The sequence below is a fragment of the Lissotriton vulgaris genome, chromosome 4_1 (genome assembly GCF_964263255.1).
Source record: "Lissotriton vulgaris chromosome 4_1, aLisVul1.2, whole genome shotgun sequence".
NCBI classification, from domain to species: domain Eukaryota; kingdom Metazoa; phylum Chordata; class Amphibia; order Caudata; family Salamandridae; genus Lissotriton; species Lissotriton vulgaris.
This window is the reverse complement of record NC_141691.1, coordinates 1365250865-1365277238: the sequence shown is the minus strand read 5'-3', so window position 1 is coordinate 1365277238 and position 26374 is coordinate 1365250865.

Here is a 26374-nt window from a genome sequence, read left to right as displayed (position 1 = left end):
AAGGTCATACTGCTGCTGCAGTTGAGCAAACGATATTACAGTCCCTTTGTCCCACATGTCTCCTATTGTCGAAATACCTATATCATCCCACCTATCAAAGCCCTTGCTGTTCCTCAACTGCCCTAACCTCTTTGTGTCCCAGAGTGGAGTCAGTCTAGTAATCACTCCCCTCCATCCCAATCATGTTTGCGCCGCGTGCCAGAGCAGGACTGTATGTTTTGTCGGACCCACTAATCTCGTGGTCTGTCCCCTGTTGTACAGGACTGCCAGTACGGTGCCTGCCCCTAACTGCACCCTGTCTGCATTGTATGCTGGGTCCGTCTGAGAGGCGTGTATCCTTTGGTTTATGACCTTGAGATGTGCAGCCCAATAGTACATGTGGATGTTAGGGAGTCGTACCATCCACGGTGCAGCTTCGCCTGTGATATGCGGGCCGTCTTTGCACCCCAGAGCAGTGTGGATACCTGAGCAGCTATCTGTTTGAAATACTTAAGCGGTACGGGAATGGGGTATTTTCCAGGGCGTATAAGAACCGTGGTAAAGCTATCATTTTGAACAAGGAGGCTTTCCCCAGCAGCGTGAGGGGAAGTGATTCCCAATACGTCACGTCCCTTTTCAATCGCTCTAAGGGGGGCACCAGATTTTTAGAGAAGGATCCGCTGTGATGTAGATACCTAGGTATTTAAAGGAATCCTGCGCAATCACCAGTGGGCAGGTATCGGGGATCCGCGGCGGAGGACCCTTCAGTACATATAACACCAACTTAGTCCAGTTGATTGTGTACCCTGACAATTTACCAAAGTGGTCGCACATCTCAAGGAGTACTGGGATTAAGCTTTCCGGTTCCGTCAGATACACCAAAATGTCATCAGCGTATAGGAAAACTCGGTCTTCCCACCCCTCTGTCCATTGAATGCCTCTAAGCTATGAATGTCTTCTAATGCGCGTCACGAGGGGTTCTAATACTAACGCAAAAAGGAGTGGCGACAGGGGGCATCCCAGGCGCCTCCCTCTCACCAGTAGGATAGTATCTGAAATATGCCCATTTGCAGTTGCACACGCCATCGGCTTGGTATACAGGAGACGTACCCAGGAACAAAACTTCGGGCCAAAACCCAGGTGAGATAGAACTGCAAATAGATAATTCCATTCCACCATGTCAAAGGCCATCCTCGAGTCTAGAGAGAGGACAACCGCTGGCTTGGACAGGACTGGCGCCCTTGCCAATGCACCGAGTAGGCGTCGAAGATTTAAAGCAGTGTTTCTGTTGGGCATGAAGCCGGACTGATCCAGGTGGATCAACTGAGGAAGGTGTGTCAATAGCCTAGTCGCTAGAGCCTTTGCAAGAATTTTTGCCTCTGCGTTAAGCAGGGAGATAGGGCGGTACGAGGTACATTCAGACGGAGGCTTACCGGGTTTCGGGATAGCCACTATCGTACCAATCTTTGGTCAGGAGGGAGTTCGCCTCTATCTAGACTATCCATGTACATTCTCAGAAGGTGTGGGATAACAGTGCCCGCCAGTTGCTTATACAATTCTATCGGGATCCCGTTGGGCCCCAACGCCTTACCCGACTGTAATGAGTGGATCGCTGCTTGAATCTCCTCCTCTGTGATATCTGCCTCGAGCTCTAAGGATGCCTCCCGTGTGAGTTTGGGCATGTCTGTATCGTGCATGAAGGCCTCCGCCTCCGTTTTGGAGACATCCAACTCTGAGGTGTAAACCTTTCGGAAATAGCCCGCCAGCTATTGCACTATGGCCCGTGGATCTGCCGTGAGCTGTCCCTCCGCTGTGCGCAGCTGCATTATTCCCCTAGTGCCCCGCTCTCGCCTATCCAGCCACGCCAGGAGCTGTCCTGCCTTGTCCCCCACATCGTATATTTTATGCCTCGTCGCTTTGATGTGTGACACCGTCTCCTGTTGCAAATAGTCCCTATATTTCTGCTGCTTGAGGTGCAATGCATGTGCTGCGCCAGGGGTGGGGTTTGTGGAGTGCCTCGTGTTCGCTAAGTATAAGTCTAGTTCCATCTCTGTGAGTTCTATCTGTTTCTCTCGTTTGTGCCCCGTAATAGAGTCTATGGCCTGGCCCCTAATTACTGCCTTATAGGCCTCCCATAGGGTTGTTGGGGAGTCCTCCAATGATGTGTTTTCTGCAAAAAAGTGTTTAGTGGCCTTGCGGATTTCTCTTCGAATGGCCGGGACTTGTAAATAGCCGGGGTAGATTGGGTAAAGCCTCTTACGGGACCTATGATTGTAGGAGAAGGTTAGGAGCATGGGTGAATGATCCTATATGCCCCTGGGTTTGATGGTAACTTCAGCTTCAGTAATATTCTGTAAGTTGGCATCTGACAGCATGAAGTCGTCTATGCGAGAAAGGCTGTTGTGGACAGTAGAGTGAAACGTGTATTGTGTGTCTGTACGATGGATGTGTCTCTAGACGTCCACCAGTCCCAATGCCTCTGTGAAGGGTCGCAGGCGGGAAACTCCTGCCGTCTGCCCCCTCACTGGATGCCTGCCTACGCTTGCGTCCATTGTGGCATTAAAATCCCCTTCCATAATTAAGTCACCCTCCGGCAAAGTAAGAAGAAATTCACCAAGTGCTGGGAGTGCCACTGTGTGGAGCGCCGGAGGAATGTACACCGAGACTATGTTAATAAGCTTACCTTCCCATTGCCCCTTTAGTGCTGCAAATCTACCCTGTTTGTCTGTACGACTCTGAAGCACGATGAAGGAAGAGTTTTTGCGCACCAAGATCCCCGTTCCCGTGGAACCGGTCAAGAACTCGGAATGTACCACCATCTTGGACCCCATCTATCTAAAGCCTTACACGTGAGGTGTGTTTCCTGTAGTAGTGCTAACTTGGGTGCCTGACGTTTCAATGCTTGCAACACCAGCCCCCTCTTGATTTTGTCTCCCAATCCGTGTACATTCCAGGTAAGCAGTGTGAGGGGGGTCACTGTGGCTTCAGAGGTCGTGTCTCGGGTAGGGTCTGTCATGGTGTGTATTGCCATTATAGTAGTAAAGAGTGGGAGTGTGCCATAGTCCAGCCGTGCCGTGTGCGATTCTGCCAATGTGAGTGTATTTCGTTGTGCTGCTACTGCCGTCGGTAAATATACCCAAGAAGTTTAAAACCCATGAACCCCAACTTCCCACCCCAGCCCTCCACCCTGCCTCCCTGCCCGATGAACTTTGAACTGCCCACCTCCCCAACTCAGCAGAGTGCTTGAACCCCACCCAAACCATTGTACTTGCGTGAAGGGGGTAGGAAGTCCAAGGAGGAACGTAGACCCTTCCTTCTTTCCAGAACTTACTGCGGCCCAGTGTCCTAGGTCGGAGCCGCCGCTTTCTTGATTATGTATGAAAGTCTCATGTTGAGTCAGATTCCTGTGCTCATGTTTCAGCCCTGTCCGAGGTCCTCCCTGTCAGGTCGCTGTTTGTCGTCTCCACTCGCATGGGGCTGTTCCTGGCTGCTCTCGAACTCACTGCTGTTGCGATGATCATGCTCTCTGCGTCCGTGACGTGGTCCTTCCACTTTCCCACATCCCTCAAGCCAATCACGGGCCTCTCCAGGAGATTAAAAAATACAGGCTTTTCCGTCAGCTACCACTCGGAGCATCGCTGGAAAGATCATCGAATAAGGCAGGCCCTTATCCCGCAGCTCTTTTTAACTTCCAGGAAGGTCCGCCACCTCCTTGAGACTGCTGCCATGTAATCGGGGAAGAAGGAGGCCGCAGAATTCAGAATGCGTATTGGGGGAGATATCCTGGCAGCTTGCAATATTGCGTCTCGGTCTCGGAAATTGAACAGTCGTGCAAGCACTGGTCTGGAAGGTGCTCCCGGCTTCGGCCTCCCTCCCGGGACTCTGTGCGCCCGCTCCACAGAGTAGAAGTTGGAGAGGCCCTTCGGCTGCAGCCTGGTCTGAATAAGCTCTTAAAAGTATAGAGCACCTTCGCTTTCTGGAATTCCGAGGATTCGGACTTTGTTTCATCCAGCTTGTCCAACAGGGACTTATTTTCGGTTTCGAGCCTGGACACCGTCTTCTGCAATGCTGCTGTGTCTGTTACCAATGTTTTAGTGACCTGTTCAACTTCTGCGACTCTGGTCGTCATTTTTTGAAAATCAGCCCTCAATAATGAAACATCCATTGATATGGTGCCAACTGTAGCTTGGACTTGTGTGAGGCCCGCCATTATATCGTCTAGAGTCACTTTACTGGTGCGGTTGCCATCTGCGTTTTTTTCAGGAGGGTTCTTGCCCTCGGGAAGCGGCGGAAAATCCTTTCCATAGGCATATTTGTCAAGCCTGGCCTGGGCGTTCTGTGATAGTGGGGTTCTGCCCGTCATGGGGACTGCCAGGGCCGGTAGTGAATGGCCACGTGCTGCAGTGTCCTTATCGCCGGTGTAGTTATGCCCCTGTGTCTTCAGGTCAGCCAGGCACTCTGCGCAGGTGCGGTGCTTGAGGAGTTGTTGTAGGGGGGGATGGGGGGAGGTGGAGCACTGCAGTCCGACTCTCCCCATCGTCTGTCCCAGATCTCAGTTGCGGGGGTCAAGGGCTCTCTCCCGCCTTCTTACTTCTATTCCCCTTGCCTCCCACTCCAGGCTGCTGGCTTCAAGGTCTCCCCCGCATTGCCTGAGGTGATTTATGGGGGGGCGACCCACCTTCAATACCCAAACCTGCAACACCGGCTCAACCGGTCGGGACCCCGAAAATCAAGTCCCCGGCTACGCGTTTTCTACTAGGCCTCAATCCTTCACCGGCAGGGCTGGGAGGATCCGGTGTGCACCGTGGTGAGGGGCCGCTCCACCGCTCTTGCTGTGCCGCAGTCTCCTGCTCGGGTACCCGGTCCGTTTTTCTCACCGTCGCCTGGTTTGCCTCCTCTCCCCTTCAGGCCGCGCCGAGCCCGGCTGCTAATTTAGTCCACGACTTAGGTGTGGAGGGTAGGCCCCAACATAGCCTCTAACCCATAAGACAGGAATCCTGTACCGGATCGGTCCCGGAGTTGCGCCGGCGGCTACCGCCAGGTCCTCGGCCCAGGCATGTGGCTCTGGGGGACTGTAGGTGCTCGGATAAATGTCCGGATAGCTGGGGAAGGCTACATCGCCTCCAGAGCTCCTTCAGGCTGCCGCCATCATTCACGGCCGCTAGCCACGCCCCCATGTCAGAATTTTTTAATGAAATAGAAGAGGAATTGAGAAGTCAAAATGTGCCCTAATTTTTCTATCTGCTGCACTAATCATAATTTCTATGGCAACGTTGTAAACCCTTGACCCAGTCCTGAGGCGGAAGCCGGGAGCTGGAGGTACTCCTTTGTTTTTAAAATGTGCTCATTAACAGCATTCTTGCTCCTTGTGTGGTGTCACTATTTTCCTGTTTTTTAAAAATCAAAGCACACCTTAGCGCTCGCATTTACCTTTGCGCACAGCTGATCACAATAGCTGCTCGCGCCCTTCCAAGCTCTTTGCCAGCAGCCGCCATCACCACCGGCGTGCGCGCTGACTCCGCCCCCTTTTGAGGCCACGCCCCCTGACCGCCGTACTTAACCCGCTGATTCCTAGCGGCAACCAGTAAACCCTTGACCCAGTCCTGAGGCGGAAGCCGGGAGCTGGAGGTACTCCTTTGTTTTTAAAATGTGCTCATTAACAGCATTCTTGCTCCTTGTGTGGTGTCACTATTTTCCTGTTTTTAAAATCAAAGCACACCTTAGCGCTCGCATTTACCTTTGCGCACAGCTGATCACAATAGCTGTTCGCGCCCTTCCTAGCTCTTTGCCAGCAGCCGCCATCACCACCGGCGTGCGCGCTGACTCTGCCCCCTTTTGAGGCCACACCCCCTTCCTTTTCTTACAAATGTGCATGCATAGGACACGCAGCAGACGAGCGCAGCGAGATCGCCGTTTGCGCGCCGAAGGCGCGCCTAAGGCAAGCCCGTCTGCGCCCGTCTGCGCCAAGACCGCGCCAGGCGCAGGAAACTATGCCCAAATCCCCCCAAATGTCAGGTATGCACCCAACGACCTCCTCCGACTCCGAGGCATTCCCTGCTGCTCCTGCAAGCTTGACCTGTCAAAGGTAGACGGTTCTGCCAGCTGCATTAAATGTCGCTGGTCACTCACCTTCGACCACGACCAGCCAATCCCCCCCAAGCACCAGCGACCTGTCTTCAAAGGTGGCCTGATAAATGCCCGGTCTATGTGCAAACATAGTCAAGACATTCATGACCTCATCATAGACTATGACCTTGACTGCCTCATGATCACCGAAACTTGGCTCACAGAGGACAGTAACCCTGACATAGCCGTAGCTCTCCCCCAGGGTTACTCCTTCTACAGACAGGACAGACTGAAAGGTAGAGGAGGAGGTGTTGCAATTATTTTGAAGAACACCTTTAATTGTCACACCTTCTGCCTTGACACTCTCATCGACGCAGAGGGAATGGGCTTTTCCATCAAACTTAGCCAATCCCTTTCCCTCTCAGGTGGTCTGATTTACCGCCCACCCGGTAATTCTTCTAAATTTCTCGACTCTCTCAATGACGCTCTGGGACACTTCCTACTTTGTTACCCACACTTTACCCTTCTAGGAGATTTTAATTTGCACCTTGAGGCCTCCGCCGACTCTCAAACAAGAAATTTTCTTCAGACACTTGAAATTTTCAATCTACAACAAAGTGTCACGTTGCCTACCCACTCACTTGGTCACACCCTAGATGGTGTTTGCTCCAATTTCCCTTCTCTCACCACCCTGCCCCCTCTACCCCAGATATGGACTGATCATTGCCTGATCCCATTCCACATCTCCAGCTGCCGCCCTCCAACCATCAATAAACGCAATCCTCATCAGGGTCACTCTACCAACTGGAAAACTGTCCAGAAAAATCTCATTCTTAATCCCATCTCCCAAACCTACTCCCCCTCTCTATCTGGAAACATCGATAGAGACGCAGACCGCATCAATAACTGGCTTTCACAAGAAATTGCAAAACGGAGCCCCACTAATCATCGTGATAGAATCCTTAAGAAAACTAAAAACAAAGCTCCCTGGTTCACACCTGATTTAGCCTCCGCGCATCTACTCTGCAGGAAAGCGGAACGTAAATGGCGTCGAACCTACGACAATGACGACCGCAGCGCCTACATACTTCAGAGGAAATACTATCTTTCCGCCATCAAATCAGCCAAGAGAGGGTTCTATGTAAATGCCATTAAAGAAGCCAGCCAAAAGCAAAAAACTTTATTTTCGATAGTAAAGACCTTCACCCATCCCAAAGCTCTCCAACCCGAAATCCCCCCATCCCAAGAGCTATGCGACAAGATCTCAGAATATTTTGACGAAAAAATTACCTCCATTCAAAAAAACTTCCCCCCTCCCCCTACCACGCATAAACTTCCCCAATCCGATCAACCTGGCTTGACTGCTGACTGTCTTAAAAACTTCACCCCGGTCAGTCTGGCCCAAACCAGAGAAGCGATTCTTTCCTGCAAATCCGGCTCCCCCTCCGACCCCTGCCCCCCTAAGATTCTCCATCTAATCATTGATGAAATTAACCCTATCGTCAATGACATTATCAACCTGTCTCTCAGTTCTGGATCTGTTCCTCACTTATGGAAAAAGGGTGTCGTCAAACCACTTATGAAAAAAGCTAATAAATCCCCAGTGGACTTGACCAATCTCCGTCCTATCACCCTTCTCCCTGCCCTCGGTAAAATAACAGAACAGCTAGTCCACAAAGAACTTAAATCCTTTCTGGAAACCCACAACATACTCCATCCCCAGCAATCTGGGTTCCGGCCTAAACATTCAACCGAAACTGCCTTCATTGAACTGACCGACACCATCAAAACGCTGCAAGGCCAAAGGAAGAAGGCCATTCTGATCCTTCTTGACCTCACGGCAGCTTTCGACACCATATCCCATTCCATCCTGATCAACAGATTAATGGACATCGGCATTTCTGACTCAGCTCTATCATGGATCAGATCTTTTCTCAGCGATAGGTCCCAAACTGTCACCCTGGGCCCTTTTCAATCCAATGAGAAAACGGTCTCTTCCGGAGTCCCCCAAGGGTCCATCCTAAGCCCCCTCCTTTTTAACATTTACCTCATCCCTCTTCTCACCCTGATAGAATCATTCGGCATAACTGTCACCTCATATGCCGATGATACTCAGTTGATCATCCCCCTAGACGACAATTCCAACAAGGCAGAGCTCAATCTCAAACACTGCCTAACTGCTGTATTCCAATGGATGGACTCAAACCACCTCCGTTGCAACTCAAATAAAACAGAGATCCTCCCCATCGGAAAGAACGCCTCTTTCTGTCCTGCCCTTTGGTGGCCTGACAACTCTGCTGCCCCCCCCCCCAGACCGTCACCACTGCAAGAAACCTCGGGGTTCTTTTTGACTCTGATCTTTCATTTGACCATCATGCCACGACCGTAGCCGGCAAATGCTTCGGCATAATCAAATCCCTGAGAAAGTTCTTCGACTTTCTCCCCCTAGACTCTAGAAAAACGGTAACTGTAGCCCTCATTCTCTCGCGCGTGGACTACTGTAACGGCCTCCTGGCAGGTACCAAGAAGTCCACCCTCTCCAAACTCCAAAGTGTTTTACACACTGCCGCCCGCCTTGTCCTAAAATTACCTCGTAAATCCTCAATCTCCGCAGCCCTAAAGACCTTACATTGGCTTCCCCTGCACAAGAGAATACTCTTCAAGATTCTCAGCGTTGCCTTTCGAGCCTTTAACAAAACAGGTCCCATCTATCTTACCAGACGCTTCCCCCACTACAACCCGAGTCGTTCCCTTCGATCTTCCCAAGAAAATTTCATGACCTCCACCAAGTTCAACCTGAAGTCTAAAGGTGGAAAAACCTTTAGCACCCTGGCTATCAAAGCCTGGAACAGCATGCCCAGACACCTAAGACTTCAGACACTTGAGAAGCCTTTTAGAAAACTTCTCAAAACATGGATTTTCAATCTTCCCGACGATTGGACCAAAGCTTCCATCTAGCCTCCCCCCTACCACTCTGCGACCTGGATTCAAGGACTTTCAGTGCCATGATGCTCCTTCCGGAGCGAACGCTGCGCTCTATAAATACCCCTCCAAATATCCAAGTGTTACCACTTTATTCCAATCAAGATGGCATCAGGTGTGCAATACGTTTGTCATAAGTAGGACTGTTAGCGCTCAAGTTGTTCTTTAGAACGCTCTGGGAAGCTGCCGTAGAACACAAAGGAATCAACTGACAGTCTCTGCTCTTGTTGGATGTACATGTTTTACTGAGAATGTCAGACTTCATTCTCACATGACTGAGAAAGATAATGTGAATTTACAGATAATATGCTCTCAGTTTAGCTTATAGATCACCTTCCAAACCTCGGTGGGAAAAGCATGAGAAAATGGTAAAATCACCTTAGAACACACCACATTTCGTAAAAAGAGTATGGTACCATCAACAAATGATTTATAATGTAACTAAAGTCTTAAAACCTTGCATTAACTGCAATGCATTTTAATGAGGTGCTATCATGTATATTGGTCCCAATATGGCTGCCAACAATTCTTGGATGAAGTGCTGACAGCCAATCAGATCTCACAATGAGATGTGTGGTTAGGCACTGTCCAGATATATGTACTACTTTTTCCATTAATATTTAAAAAACTACTGAACTGATTTACACCATTGAACAAAAAGGGCTGTTTCTGAACCATGGGCTACTATTTTGACAAATTTGGTGTAATTCCGTTCAGCAGTTCGGGCTGTAGCCGTGTCTAAAGTTTCCTATGGAAAATTGCATGGAGAAAACACATTTTGGGACCCCCCTTTTTACTCGGCCCCCACTTGCCAAATCACCCCGAAGCCTTTAAGATAGAAGCCGACCGGAGCGCCCCTCAGGTTTTGAAAATTTCGCGAAGATTCATCACCTGGCGCCAAAGTAATTGGGAAAAGAATGTTATGATTTTCCTATGCATAATAGGTCCTAACTATAAATACCTACTGGCGACCGCCAGTAGGTAATATGTGCATATATATATCCAACACAATCTTCCTTCCCAATTTGTAAAGAAGTGTACCGTACACCAGACCTCCCTGCTGACCAGCGTTTTTATTCAATAATCAGCAGAGTGACAACTTGCTTAAAAACAAATTGTCCTGATGCGTTTTAGCTGAGATTACAGCCTTACTCACAGGTAAGCTTTCAATGGTGCAACCCTGCTGGAACTCCCTTCCGATCAGTCTTCGATCTGAACCGATCTACTTGAAATTTCATAAACTCCTGAAAACACACCTGTTCCCACAAGATTCATAATACCACCCTTTGCCCCCCCCCCCCCAGCTCCCCTCAGCTATCCTCTGTACCTCAGCGCTGGGACGCTCCCGGGCAGCCATGCGCTCTATAAATACTTTTTCATTTCATTCATTTCCTTTCATGGATTGTGGCGTTCATAGCGTCACTATATTTGCTCTTTGGAGACTAATAGGTTCCAGAGTAGTCTCAACATACTGCAATCCCCAGAATGCATTGTTGCACATTATCGATATCTAGTCCTGCAATTCGTTTTCTCATTTATATTTACTTTTCTCAGGGACACTGCAGTCTTTTTATGTATCTCAACTTGTGCTCCAACATCAAGTCAAGTCAAAAGTTACTTTATTGGTTAAAATTTATAACTATCAAAGCACAGATCACATTGCATACTACCTATGACACAAAATAAAACAAACATTAGGTACAATTCATATGACAATTACCGAAAATCCATTTGCCGCCCAATAATACGCGCTTCCATCAAAAAACACCCTTGGCGTTCAAATAAATACATTATAAAGTTTATCACACAGCAAACCAACATTTAAAAAGTCAATTTTACATAAAATACTTAAAAAAGGAGAAGAGAAACGGCACTATAATTGAAGTTTGTTCCTTCGCCTAATTGCCCCTGAAATATAGCTAGCTACCCCAAAACACACAACCGTGGAACCGAGCATTTGCAGGTAGGCTAACGCTGGCCTGACTTGCTCAAAGTTACCCCCTCCTAACAATGGTAAAATACATTTCCTGCGTAATGTTACAAACAAATCACAGAAAAATACCATGTGAAGGGTATTCTGCTCTGAGAAATTATCACAAGGGCAAGGACCCAAAGACCCCTCTTTAGAAAAGCCTTTTGGGAACGACAATAGCCAGGGGAGCATATCATACTTGAACCTTATTAGCACAAACAGGTGATAGGGTTTGTTTATGTAAGTCAGGTATAGCTGTATTTCTCTACCTGAACTCAACATAACGAAACTCCTCACTGAGGATTTGGCTAGTTCCAATTCCTCCCTTATTAACATCAAACTGTTCAGGAACTGGGACTTCAAGGCTCTGATGGCCACCTTGTCAAGAGCCCTAGTATTTCAAAATAAGTCAGAACAGCCCAGTGAGTCCATTTGTGGCTTAATATAACGGATCTACAGGATGTCAAGTCCTTTGTCTACAGACACACAGTCATGAATGATCAACGGATTCAGATTAGGTGACGGCTGTGCCCAGATTCTTAATCAACATAGTAATGGCGGTACAAAAGGGGGTGGTGATGAACGGAGCATCTGAATCAATCAAACACTCACAACCAGTCAAAAGATCTGGGTTTAATCCATCACCGTTCTTTAGCCCACTCTGCCACCCCAGTTCAGACATGGCTATATGCAAATCAGTCTTACCATGTGCCTCATGGGAACAGTTCAGCCCGAACTGCCAAGCCATGTCTTCCCTGGACCGGAAACAAGCTTCCGAGGACTGGTTTCTGGCATTCCAGCCGTCTTCAGTCCGGCTTGCTTGAATCCAGTGGCAAAGTGAGCAAGGGACTCACGTCTGAGCATACCCTGCCACACTTATGGCGGCCAAAAGCGGTACAAAAGAGGGTGGTGATGGACGGAGCATCTGAATCAATCAAACACTCACATCCAGTCAAAAGATCTGGGTTTAATCCATCACCGTTCTTTAGCCCACTCTGCCACCCCAGTTCAGACATGGCTATATGCAAATCAGTCTGACCCTGTGCCTCATGGGAACAGTCCAGCCTGAATGGACTTCCACAGGGAGTTCCACAGGGTTCGGCCCTCAGCCCCACCCTCTTTAACTTGTATGTTGCACCGCTGGCGCAGGTAGCTGCCAGTTTTGGTCTTACAATAGTGTCATACGCGGATGACACACAATTGGCGGTGTCACTCAACGGCGATTCCAACATGAATGCCCCCACCTTTCAGGCAGCCCTTAAAGCTGTCGCCGGTTGGATGGCGAATAATCGCTTACAACTCAATGCCACCAAGACGGAGGTCATTCTTTTCGGTAGAGACAGCGAGCTCTGGGGAGATCAATGGTGGCCTTCTGAATTGGGCCCTGTTCCTACTCCTGCTACCGAAGTCAGAAACCTGGGCGTATGGCTTGACGATCAATTGTCTTTTATTCCCCACATCAAACGTGTTGCGGGAACCTGTTTCGGCGCCTTAGAAAGCCTACGGCCTATTCTTAAGTTTTTTGACGCGGATACCAGGCAGATCATAGTCCAAGCTCTGGTGCTGACCAGACTGGACTACTCCAGTTCCCTGTTTCTCGGTGTTAATCAAGCTGAGCTTGCCCGTCTTCAGCGTGTACAAAATTCGGCGGCTAGGATGCTGGTTGGCCTCCCCAAATTTGTTTCAGCCCGCAGCACTATCCGTGACCTTCACTGGCTCCCAGTAGGCCAAAGAATTAAGTTTAAGGCTTTGTGCCTTACTTTTAAAATTCTCAATTTGGCCTCCCCTCCCATTCTCACTCAGACCATCCTCCACTATGTCCCCGCAAGAGCTCTTCGGTCTGCAGGGTCTAACTTGGCCATTGTTCCTCGTTTTAAAAAGTCCAGAATGGGTGGACGCTCTTTCTCGGTGATGGAGGCTACACTATGGAACTCTTTGCCTGCTTCACTTCGTTCCATCCACGACTTGTTTCAGTTCAGGAAACAATTAAAAACCCATTTATTCTCCGCGGTATAGCTCTGTGTTTTGGTCATCATTGTTGTGTTGTGTCCTTTATCTCCAAAAGCGCCGGGACGCCTCTTGGCTGCGGCATCTGTGCGCTATACAAAATCCAATAACATAACATAACATAACAACTGCCAAGCCATGTCTTCCCTGGACCGGAAACAAGCTTCCGAGGACCGGTTTCTGGCATTCCAGCCGTCTTCAGCCCGGCTTGCTTGAATCCAGTGGCAAAGTGAGCAAGGGACTCACATCTGAGCATACCCTGCCACACTTATGGCGGCCAAAAGCGGTGCAAAAGTGGGTGGTGATGGACGGAGCATCTGAATCAATCAAACACTCACACCCAGTCAAAAGATCTGGGTTTAATCAATCACCGTTCTTTAGCCCACTCTGCCACCCCAGTTCAGACATGGCTATATGCAAATCAGTCTGACCCTGTGCCTCATGGGAACAGTCCAGCTCGAACTGCCAAGCCATGTCTTCCCTGGACCGGAAACAAGCTTCCGAGGGCCGGTTTCTGGCATTCCAGCCGTCTTCAGCCCGGCTTGCTTGAATCCAGTGGCAAAGTGAGCAAGGGACTCACGTCTGAGCATACCCTGCCACACTTATGGCGGCCAAAAGCGGTACAAAAGGGGGTGGTGATGGACGCAGCATCTGAATCAATCAAACACTCACACCCAGTCAAAAGATCTGGGTTTAATCCATCACCGTTCTTTAGCCCACTCTGCCACCCCAGTTCAGACATGGCTATATGCAAATCAGTCTGGCCCTGTGCCTCAGGACTGGTTTCTGGCATTCCAGCCGTCTTCAGCCCAGATCTTTTGGCTGGGTGTGAGTGTTTGATTGATTCAGATGCTCCGTCCATCACCACCCCCTTTTGTACCGCTTTTGGCCGCCATAAGTGTGGCATGGGAATGCTCAGACGTGAGTCCCTTGCTCACTTTGCCACTGGATTCAAGCAAGCCAGGCTGAAGACGGCTGGAATGCCAGAAACCAGTCCTTGGAAGCTTGTTTCCGGTCCAGGGAAGACATGGCTTGGCAGTTCGGGCTGGACTGTTCCCATGAGGCACAGGGTCAGACTGATTTGCATATAGCCATGTCTGAACTGGGGTGGCAGAGTGGGCTAAAGAACGGTGATGGGTTAAACCCAGATCTTTTGACTTGGTGTGAGTGTTTGATTGATTCAGATGCTCCGTCCATCACCACCCCCTTTTGTACCGCTTTTGGCCGCCATAAGTGTGGCAGGGTATGCTCAGACGTGAGTCCCTTGCTCACTTTGCCACTGGATTCAAGCAAGCCGGGCTGAAGACGGCTGGAATGCCAGAAACCGGTCCTCGGAAGCTTGTTTCCGGTCCAGGGAAGACATGGCTTGGCAGTTCGGGCTGGACTGTTCCCATGAGGCACAGGGTCAGACTGATTTGTATTTAGCCATGTCTGAACTGGGGTGGCAGAGTGGGCTAAAGAACGGTGATGGATTAAACCCAGATCATTTGACTGGGTGTGAGTGTTTGATTGATTCAGATGCTCCGTCCTTCACCACCCCCTTTTGTACCGCTTTTGGCCGCCATAAGTGTGGCAGGGTATGCTCAGACGTGAGTCTCTTGCTCACTTTGCCACTGGATTCAAGCAAGCCGGGCTGAGGACGGCTGGAATGCCAGAAGCCGTTCCTCGGAAGCTGGTTTCCGGTCCAGGGAAGACATGGCTTGGCAGTTCGGGCTGGACTGTTCCCATGAGGCACAGGGTCAGACTGATTTGCATATAGCCATGTCTGAACTGGGCTGGCAGAGTGGGCTAAAGAACGGTGATGGATTAAACCCAGATCTTTTGACTGGGTGTGAGTGTTTGATTGATTCAGATGCTGCGTCCATCACCACCCCCTTTTGTACCGCTTTTGGCCGCCATAAGTGTGGCAGGGTATGCTCAGACGTGAGTCCCTTGCTCACTTTGCCACTGGATTCAAGCAAGCCAGGCTGAAGACGGCTGGAATGCCAGAAACCGGTCCTCGGAAGCTTGTTTCCGGTCCAGGGAAGACATGGCTTGGCAGTTCGGGCTGGACTGTTCCCATGAGGCACAGGGTCAGACTGATTTGCATATAGCCATGTCTGAACTGGGGTGGCAGAGCGGGCTAAAGAATGGTGATGGATTAAACCCAGATCTTTTGACTGGGTGTGAGTGTTTGATTGATTCAGATGCTCCGTCCTTCTCCACCCCCTTTTGTACCGCTTTTGGCCGCCATAAGTGTCGCAGGTTATGCTCAGACGTGAGTCTCTTGCTCACTTTGCCACTGGATTCAAGCAAGCCGGGCTGAGGACGGCTGGAATGCCAGAAACCGTTCCTCGGAAGCTGGTTTCCGGTCCAGGGAAGACATGGCTTGGCAGTTCGGGCTGGACTGTTCCCATGAGGCACAGGGTCAGACTGATTTGCATATAGCCATGTCTGAACTGGGGTGGCAGAGTGGGCTAAAGAACGGTGATGGATTAAACCCAGATCTTTTGACTGGGTTTGAGTCTTTGATTGATTCAGATGCTGCGTCCATCACTACCCCCTTTTGTACCACTTTTGGCCGCCATAAGTGTGGCAGGGTATGCTCAGACGTGAGTCCCTTGCTCACTTTGCCACTGGATTCAAGCAAGCCGGGCTGAAGACGGCTAGAATGCCAGACACCGGTCCTCGGAAGCTTGTTTCCGGTCCAGGGAAGACATGGCTTTGCAGTTCGGGCTGGACTGTTCTCATGAGGCACAGGGTCAGACTGATTTGCATATAGCCATGTCTGAACTGGGGTGGCAGAGTGGGCTAAAGAATGGTGATGGATTAAACCCAGATCTTTTGACTGGGTGTGAGTGTTTGATTGATTCAGATGCTCTGTCCATCACCACCCCCTTTTGTACCGCTTTTGGCCACCATAAGTGTGGCAGGGTATGCTCAGACGTGAGTCCCTTGCTCACTTTGCCACTGGATTCAAGCAAGCCGGGCTGAAAACGGCTGGAATGCCAGAAACCGTTCCTCGGAAGCTTGTTTCCGGTCCAGGGAAGACATGGCTTGGCAGTTCGGGCTGGACTGTTCCCATGAGGCACAGGGTCAGACTGATTAGAACATAGCCATGTCTGAACTGGGGTGGCAGAGTGGGCTAAAGAACGGTGATGGATTAAACCCAGATCTTTTGACTGGGTGTGAGAGTTTGATTGATTCAGATGCTCCGTCCATCACCACCCCCTTTTGTACCGCTTTTGGCTGCCATAAGTGTGGCAGGGTATGCTAAGACGTGAGTCTCTTGCTCACTTTGCCACTGGATTCAAGCAAGCCGGGCTGAAGACGGCTGGAATGCCAGAAACCAGTCCTCGGAAGCTTGTTTCCGGTCCAGGGAAGACATGGCTTGGCAGTTCGGGCTGAACTGTTCCCATGAGGCACAGGGTCAGACTGATTTGCATATAGCCATGTCTGAACTGGGGTGGCAGAGTGGGCTAAAGAACGGTGATGGATTAAACCCAGATCTTTTGACTGGGTGTGAGTGTTTGATTGATTCAGATGCTCCGTCCATCACCACCCCCTTTTGTACCGCTTTTGACCGCAATAAGTGTGGCAGGGTATGCTCAGACGTGAGTCCCTTGCTCACTTTGCCACTGGATTCAAGCAAGCCGGGCTGAAGACGGCTGGAATGCCAGAAACCGGTCCTCGGAAGCTTGTTTCCGGTCCAGGGAAGACATGGCTTGGCAGTTCGGGCTGGACTGTTCCCATGAGGCACAGGGTCAGACTGATTTGCATATAGCCATGTCTGAACTGGGGTGGCAGAGTGGGCTAAAGAACGGTGATGGATTAAACCCAGATCTTTTGACTGGGTGTGAGTGTTTGATTGATTCAGATGCTGCGTCCATCACCACCCCTTTTGTACCGCTTTGGCCGCCATAAGTGTGGCAGGGTATGCTCAGACGTGAGTCTCTTGCTCACTTTGCCACTGGATTCAAGCAAGCCGGGCTGAAGATGGCTGGAATGCCAGAAACCGGTCCTCTGAAGCTTGTTTCCGGTCCAGGGAAGACATGGCTTGGCAGTTCGGGCTGGACTGTTCCCATGAGGCACAGGGTCAGACTGATTTGCATATAGCCATGTCTGAACTGGGGTGGCAGAGTGGGCTAAAGAACGGTGATGGATTAAACCCAGATCTTTTGACTGGGTGTGAGTGTTTGATTGATTCAGATGCTCCGTCCATCACCACCCCCTTTTTTACCGCTTTTGGCCACCATAAGTGTGGCAGGGTATGCTCAGGCGTGAGTCCCTTGCTCACTTTGCCACTGGATTCAAGCAAGCCGGACTGAAGACGGCTGGAATGCCAGAAACCGGTCCTCGGAAGCTTGTTTCCGGTCCAGGGAAGACATGGCTTTGCAGTTCGGGCTGGACTGTTCCCATGAGGCACAGGGTCAGACTGATTTGCATATAGCCATGTCTGAACTGGGGTAGCAGAGTGGGCTAAAGAACGGTGATGGATTAAACCCAGATCTTTTGACTGGGTGTGAGTGTTTGATTGATTCAGATGCTGCGTCCATCACCACCCCCTTTTGTACCGCTTTTGGCCTCCATAAGTGTGGCAGGGTATGCTCAGACGTGAGTCCCTTGCTCACTTTACCACTGGATTCAAGCAAGCCGGGCTGAAGACGGCTGGAATGCCAGAAACCGGTCCTCGGAAGCTTGTTTCGGGTCCAGGGAAGACATTGCTTGGCAGTTCGGGCTGGACTGTTCGCATGAGGCACAGGGTCAGACTGATTTGCATATAGCCATGTCTGAACTGGGGTGGCAGAGTGGGCTAAAGAACGTTGATGGATTAAACCCAGATCTTTTGACTGGGTGTGAGTGTTTGATTGATTCAGATGCTCCGTCCATCACCAACCCCTTTTGTACCGCAACATAGTAATGGGGCAACCGCAATCTGATCTGAAATAAAGCCGGCGTCTAAATCCTCATGAAGATTAAAATTTAGAGTAGAGGCTGGAAGTGATAACAACCTACGGAAAAAATCATATTCTGCTGTCTGTATATCGTTAGTCTCTATATAACCCCATACATCACTCCCGTACGTCACCGTTGGGAGGCACTTAGCGTTGTAAATCTTCATGAGGGCCGGGAGTGGTTTAGAGCCTTTCCTTCTTGCAAACCCCAATAATGCCCCAGTCGCCCTAGCAAGGGTGTTCTTTTGTGTGCACGTTGCATAACCCATGATCATCTTTCGTCAAAAATGACGCCTAGATATGGGAAAGCAGGGACTTTTGTAAGTTCTATGCCCTTGCAATAAAATGTAGCCTTTTTTGCCCATCCCTTACCGATTGACATAGAATGCGACTTTTTGAGGTTTGTAATTAGGTCTAGAGAGTCCATAAAATCAATAAAACACTCTAAAAGAGATTGTAACCCTTGTGACGTCCTTGCCACCAAAACCGCATCATCTGCGTACAATAATGCAGGGATCATTTTTGTACCTGCTCTAGGCACATCCTTACAAGAGGAGATTAGAGAGTCTCCCAATTTATTGATGTAAAGTGTGAACAGCAGGGGTGCAAGAATGCACCCCTGTCGCACCCCTCGCTTGACTGGCCATGCCTCAGTTAGGCTGCCGTTCTCATTGTAGCGAACCGCCGCCGAGGTGTTTTCATGGATGGCTGCCAGGAAGGAGATCAGAGCCGGTTCTAACCCAATACTATAAAGGGAAGCCCAAAGCGTTTGCCTATTTACAAGGTCGAAAGCAGTGGATAAATCCATAAAAGCTAAATGGATGTCCTATGCTTAGCGACCATGTACTTTCCTATTACTGGGTGTAAATTAAGGCATTGTCCCGTCGTGCCCTTTCCCTGCCTAAACCCATACTGCAAATCCGAGATGATGCTATTTTTGTCCAACCAATCTGTTAGGCGGGCAAGTACGACCTTCCCCATTATCTTAGCCTCAGAGTCCAAGAGTGAGATCGGTCTATAACATGCCAGATCCTCTCTTGAGCCCTTTTTAAATATTGGGATTATAACAGCTTTGGCCCAAGACATCGGAAAGCCGACCTTGGTCGCAGCGTTAAAAACAAGGGTCAAAATCCTAGCCCATAATGGGGGGATCTGCCCTATAAAAATCGGCTGGTACGCCCTCTGGACCTGGTGCTTTTCCCTTTAATATACACATAATCGCCTCAGTCACTTCCTCCTCTGTAAATAGCACATTTGAGGCATAGATGCTTTCCCCTTGGGAAATAGACAACTCCTGGCTCACATCAGTGTATAAGCCCCTAAAATGTTCAACCCACCTTTCTTGAGAAATAAGATAGTCTTTAACAGAGTTAGTTGACTCTTCAAACATTGGGCTATTAACCACTCCCCAGAATCTGGTGCTACTGGACAAGACGCTCGCTTGACTGAGTTCATCCCAGGCCTTTTCTTTTAACTGAGTTTTTCTTATTTTAATTGCAATTTTATAGGCCCTCCTAGCCTGTATGACCATATTGGCATCCCTTATGGGCTCTTTCAACGCCCCCAGGAGTGCAGTGTGCGCAGTAGCGCACGCTTGATCAAACCAGTTTTTATGTTTCTTAGGCCTTAATTTACAGCGAAGCGGTCAAAAGCACCTAAAATTGTTGATGGGTCAGAATCCAAGTTCGAGCATATACTAAAATCCTCTGATTGACTTTTTTTTAAATTATCAAGAAAGTTTTCCGGGGTGATTGCCTCCCCTCTTAGCCTCCGATGTTGATCTTTGGTGGCAATATTGGGATTAGAGATGAGTGCCAGAGGTTTCACATTTTCAAAGGCCTGGATTTTAATAGCCAAAGTGAGGGGGTTATGATCACTCATACTACTATGCGTTACACAGAATGTGCCTAATAGGTCTGTCAATGGGCATGAGACTAAAATATAGTCAATAATACTAAATGTCCTTGCCCACTACATGTTGGAACCAGGAGCATAGTTTCTGATTGTACCGGGCAGAATAAGTTATAAACAGGTACAAAATTCTCTAGATAAGCCCCATACTTCGTGTATTCAAAATGGGTTATCCCCTGCGGGCCGTACTCATCTTCAATACCTTGCATACAATTCGATTGACAAACATGAATGATAAAATCACCAATGATTAATAGATGATAGGCTGTGTCATTGTTGGACTCATAATCATTCAAAAAGGTAGCCAGAGATCTTAAATGCTCCAAATCATCTATTCTTGAAAAAGAATTCTAAAAGTTTACCAACAGTAAACCTGGTAGATTGTCGCCTGTAAGTTTAACGACTAAAATGTTTGGTGAGCTTGTCACTATCAGCTTAGTCTTATACAATGGTTTAAGGCTGATCAATAACTAAAGTCCCCCCTAGGTCTCCCCACAGTTGATGGTACAGCGTTTTTTCTAAAAGAGCAGTACCCTTCCAGATAATAAGAATCATTTGAGTCCCAGGTTTCCTGGAAAGCCATAATATGGTGCATTTAGAGGAAAGTCTACCAGTTCGTGTCCCCCCTTTTCGACCGAAAAGCGGCTATATTCCATGAAAGAATTTTTACTTCAGCCCCGTTTACAGTCTGCCCCAATTGTTGTCCTTCCATGTCTGCTTAGGTCACAGGATTGGGAAATGCAATGTAAGGTAAAGCCACCAAAACGGGAACAGGAGTCGTGAGTGGGGATTCCTTTTCTATTAGTGTCCTCTTTATTAGTGGCTTCTTCATAGATACATCCCTTACTTGCAGTCAACCCTGGTTGTCTAAATTGGACAAGGCCTCAAATCTATTTGAGACTGCAATAAATGGGATGAACTCCCCATCAAAGGAGGCCTGTAAAAATACCCTAACTGGAGGGCCACAATAGAAGTGGCGGGGGAAAAATGATCTTGAACTTCAAGGATCATTTGTGCATCTACAGGGCTTCGAAAGTGAACAATGATGCAATCCCCCCCTATCCTTTTTTGCGATTTGCCCAGCCATGCAACTCTACGCACCATCAAGATATTGTTAGCTAAAGAAGTTCTAAAGCCTTTATGTCTGGCAAACCAGTCCACGGTTTTCTTTTTTAGTTGTATCCAGGATTTTGGTTGGTCTGATCTTAGTGGAGGAACGCCAGCCAGGACTACAACCAGGAGCCTGGCCGCTGGTGGAAGATCTATGATATCTTGGGCAGGTTTCAGCAGTACATTATTTGTTAGATTGTTTATCGTGTTATTGCCACCACCTTGGAACACTGGGGGAACATTCAGTGGGCCAGAGAGATCATTTAGTCTTTGCGAATTTTGAGCACCTGCACAAGGCAACAAAGTCTGCTGCTCTGACACCTGATGTGTGATTCTAGATAATGGAGTCTGCACCCCTATGTCTAAACTCCCAACCTGGGGTGATGGATTGGGGATACGTTTTGTTACATTCAAACTATCAACAACCATAAGGGTCATTGCTTGTCCTGAATCCCACCTACTCCCTTACTCCCCAAGTGTGTGATAAGTACACTGCCTTCCCCTGGGGCTTTTGATAAATTTGTATTATCCTTTGCTTCGAAGGCTTTTGCCAAACGGGCAACTTTATCTTCAATAGCCCCTAACTTAGTCCAGAATGGGTCAAGGATAGTTAATATTAGCGTTTCCATGCGTTCTCAGTAGGCCTGACTACCCTCTATGTCACATCGCTCAATCACATTAGAATTTACAGGTTAAACCACCCTAGGTTCAGGTATACGGGGCGATTTTCCTTTCTGGTGCCTGCTTTTCCCTTTGTCTTTATTTTGATCCCGTGTAGCTAGACCGCCCCTTGTTCGCTTTGCAAATTGTTCCCCCAAACCACCCACAGCACCAATACTATCCCTTGTGGGTCTCTTTGGCCTGGATGATCGGTTATCACAGACTCCTTCTTTATCAGTGGAGGTTGTAGTGTAGTTCCTATATTCCCAATATGCTCTGCGCATTGGTATAATATAAACGGCAGTTTAGACGTAGGACTGAGGTCGACTAAGTCTCTACTGAATATGTTTGTCATAGATGAAAAAGCACCGCTGCAAAAGTAAATCTCCACCGATCATAGGAGATAAATAGGTCGTTGAGCTGTCCTGTTATAGAGACGCTGAATCATGATTGATAAAGTTCAAAGTTCTTTTAATAATCCATAGAAACCATCCAACGCGTTTCGTTCTGTCAACCAGAACTTCTTCAGGGCGCAATCGATGTTTCAAGGCATATGGTATTTTCAAAGCAAATTACTCTTTCGAAATTTATTCGTTTTCTATATTGAATTGTCCTGCTACGGTGGGCCCAAACATTTGAATATTTCCAAATATCCAAGTAAGAATCTACCTTACTTATTTGGTGTAGAACCCGGTATTCACCTTGTGTATATGAGATATTCATACAGCGCAGTCGAATGGTCCCACCTCTTATTCTGTTTCAAGACCCAGATCGAAGTCACCTTAAGGCAGTTGCCTGTGGGGGTCGGTCCCGTAATCCCCAAGTGGCGTCTCGATATCCAAACGCGGTATCTATTTCTGAAGATAAAACAACTACTGAATATGTTAGACTTATTTAGGTAAGCCAGCTAGCTCAGAGGTCACTAGAAACTTTCTCGAATGAACAAGGAGGAGTTAACTTCCCTGATTAGACAAGAAGGGATTAGCTTCTGACAACCACATAAACATAACAACTTTACTCCCTCCAGAATAAGGAGTATATCTCCAGAGTCGTGTGAAAACAATAGATAGCTATTTGACTCTGTCAATCGCGCATACTTAGTTTCACCAGAGTGCAGAGAAATAGAGAGACAGGCGTTTTCAATAAAAGGTGTTATTTATTGAGCAGTCTTCTTTCTCATGCAAGAGAAGTGAATTGCCACAATTGCAAAACTTATCATAAATAAAGTGCGTACAGTAAAAGGAGTATTATGAAATAATACTGTAAAAGCATTGATAGGGTTTCTGAGCCATATGATACATAAAACGGATAAAATATATACAATTACATACAATGATAAAAGTTGACTAAACATACTCAACTGTAGCTTCTAAATTACGCCTACCCCAGTGTACCTAACCTAAGCCTAGTACGTGGGAAGGAGTGAGGGCGTTGCAGTTTAAGTTAAGTTAGTTTTGCCAAGAATCTGAATCAAGAATTCTTTAAGGGTCTAATCAGCTTCGTACCTTGGTTTTAGAATGAAGGAGGTCTTGTATCTCGTTCTCAGGACTCGATTTCCTAGTAACCCGCAAGGGTGACTGGAAACACTGGAGCTGGATTTTCTCGGAAGGAGAAAAGACAGCGTCTTTCTCAGTGCGTCAAATGGGAGGGACGGCTTCCTTCGGCACTCGCATCAGCTGGGCTTTGGGTAAGTAGATAGCCGCTCTGCTCCAAACCACTGTGTGTTGCTTAAGGCAAATGCTGGTATATTTATACCTGGAAGGTGCCGTGTTTGACGTAAGGTTGGACATAAGACGTCAATAAGTACTGTCACTAAGAACTGGCAGTTCTTTCAGGACTCGCAGGAGTTCTAGGACAAATCAAAACAAAATCAGGGGGAATTCCCGGGTTGCTGGATGTTTGGTTTGTTTAAAGAGCGCGTTGTACTTTCTAGGAGTCTAAGGAAGTAGCCTTGCCGTATTTGGACTGCATTGGCTATTACTAAATATGGATATGATTCTCATGCCTTTATAAGGATATTATTTGTTATAACCACATAAGGGCATAAATCGGGAATATTTAATTAGGGTCCTAGATACGTTTACAACACCCACTCCACATATAATGTCCATCATTACTAAATACTAAGCAATTTATAAACATATAAGTATGCGTGTGTTTTCCAGTCCACCCCAAAATACATCAAATGAATTTGAAATGGTATAGATACATGAAAATGAGTATTTTACTGTACGCTTTCAAGCAGTGGTATCATTCAGATAAAATTTTGTTCATTTAGAATGTTGACTGAATGAATCACGAAAATCTGCATTTATGAAATGGCTCTTAATACAGAAAAAAGGTTGAGACCATTTCATCACATATTTATACAAGATTGTAAATGTGCTAGAGGCAGATTCAAAATATTGTTTCTAGTGTCTCTAAGAATAGAAGTTCTGTTCTCTAAGAATAGTTCTACTTTATGTACCTTGTGCCAAAAAACAGTAAATATTTTGGAAATTGGGGAAAAATAATTTCGCTTTCATGGGAAAAATAGTTCCGAATGTTTTCAGCAATGCTGTTTATCAAAACTGAAGGCCGAATTCAAAGTTCAGGGAACTCTGTGTGCTCGCTATTTCATTTATTATTCTCGTTGTTAGGAGAGAACATTACCTCAGATAGGCCAGCAAAAAACGCGTCTACCACAGTAGGTGAAAGTTAGGCCAACTCCGAAAAAGTTGAAATAGTGCATATATGCGATGCATTGCCATCATCGGTGTCTAGATCAGCAATGTTCATGGAAGGTCGTACCTGTGTGGTGCCGCTTTCATCTCGTACTTCACCGCCACCTAATCGTAATGGTGAAGTCTCAACGAATGCCGTCATCAGAATAGGTAGCAGCTGGGGACAACACGTTGCATGAGTCGTTACCGGACAAAGCAAAGCATCGATATCCATTGGTACTGCTGATGGTAGTGTAAGACAGACGTCCAACACGCATTCTTCGCCGCATAGCAGACATCGAAGCACAGGTGAGATGCAATTTTGCCAGATTGGTCTGAATGAAAGAAACCAGGTAGTATTCAGATCTCTTAGCCGGACCAATCCGAAGACGTTAGTGATACGGTCTCGGTATCGTATTGCTAGGATCGTTTCTTCCATCGTATCCTGAACTTTGTCTGTGACTTGAATTGCCATAGCGGAGCAGAAGGAACAAAAAAAAATTCCTGCTACGAGTCCCAAAATAAGAGGCAGGCCACCGAAAAAGGAATGTACAAAATTCGGGAAGATGCCAGAACTGTTTCAAAGGGTGCTAACAGTCCCCAAAAAATTTGTCTTAAATACATGTGCGATGCCACTGATATCTGACATGTTTAATATTTGGCTTAACATTTCTACGAAATGCACGGGGCAATTTGTCGATAATAGGATATGTATCTCTACCGCTGTCCTTGCAACTTGCAGGTCATACGTCTCTTTGGACGAGGTTAAAGGCACAGTTGTTTGTAAAAGAATAGACTTCATTCTGCTTAAAGTATCAATTCGAATAGAAGAGATATTCACAGAAGGCCATATTGCTGCCTCCATGTCTGGATTGCTGTTTGGATACAATACTTGCATACAACAAATGACCCTGGAAGTAACGCTCATGAGATAGGCTTTTCCTGGCATCATGCCACAACAGCTGTGGTCACTTATTATAACGTAGCTACCGTTGGAAAGTTGTCTGAAAAAGGGCTCTATCTGTGTAGCAGGGGTGCCGTGCAGATGACATGAAAGGTTGTTTGATGAACCTTCGCAGGCTCCATGCAAGTTAATACCTTGACACAGAAGTGTTCCGCTTAGTGATGTTTTACAATTGTTACCACTAAGAAATACCTTTTTTTTCCCTTCACTATAACATCTATGTGTATAAGGTAAATTCCAGGTTGATTTGATGTATCCTTTACCCAACCTTTCATACAGGCCTGCTGGTATATACTTTTGGCAGTATTGAAACTAAAAAGTTGTTATTGGGATTGTAATGGTGCCATGTAGTATCCATTCAATGACAGGTCTTTCTGACATTGTCAATGGTAATCTTTCTAGTTTTTCAATGCTCAGCACCGTATAGTCTGCTCCTTTTGGTGCCAACGAGATTTGTCTATTAGTAAGGTTAAAGATAGAAAATAATGACGTTGTGTTGATTAGACGCCATGGCGCGTAGCCTGAACGGAGGTTTTGTAACGTCCAGCCTAGCTGAACAATAGAACGTAATTGGGATTGACCATGCTGTAACATTAGCATATCCTGTTCTATTATATCAATAGCAGATGATACAATGCTGTCCAGTGAATAAATTCTGGAGGACAGAGTCGTTAACCCATTGTCCACTACAGAAAGTGATTTTTCCAAATTAATACGATCAATTTCTTGTATTTTTTCTGCAGTTTCAATTTGTGTTACTTTCCAAGCTTCATTGTAAGCTGCGTATATGAAACATTTTTGACGCTGTTTGCGGGGTCCCATTATGAAATCTCGCAAGTCAGCACCTTCTTTAAGTAAAGTTAAGTGTTGCTTAATGTGTGTAGTGTGGATTTCTGTAGCCAGTCGAGGATTAGTTTTCCTACACTGTATGTTGTAATTATCGCTGGATTTTTCTCTGGGAATATCTCGGGTCTGGCCTGTGCTATTTGAACCCCTGTATTTTGTTCAGGAATCAATCTTGACAGTTATTAGTGTCTGTGGGCCAGATCAACCATTTGTTCCAATCAGGAATAGTTCTGTTTTGTTT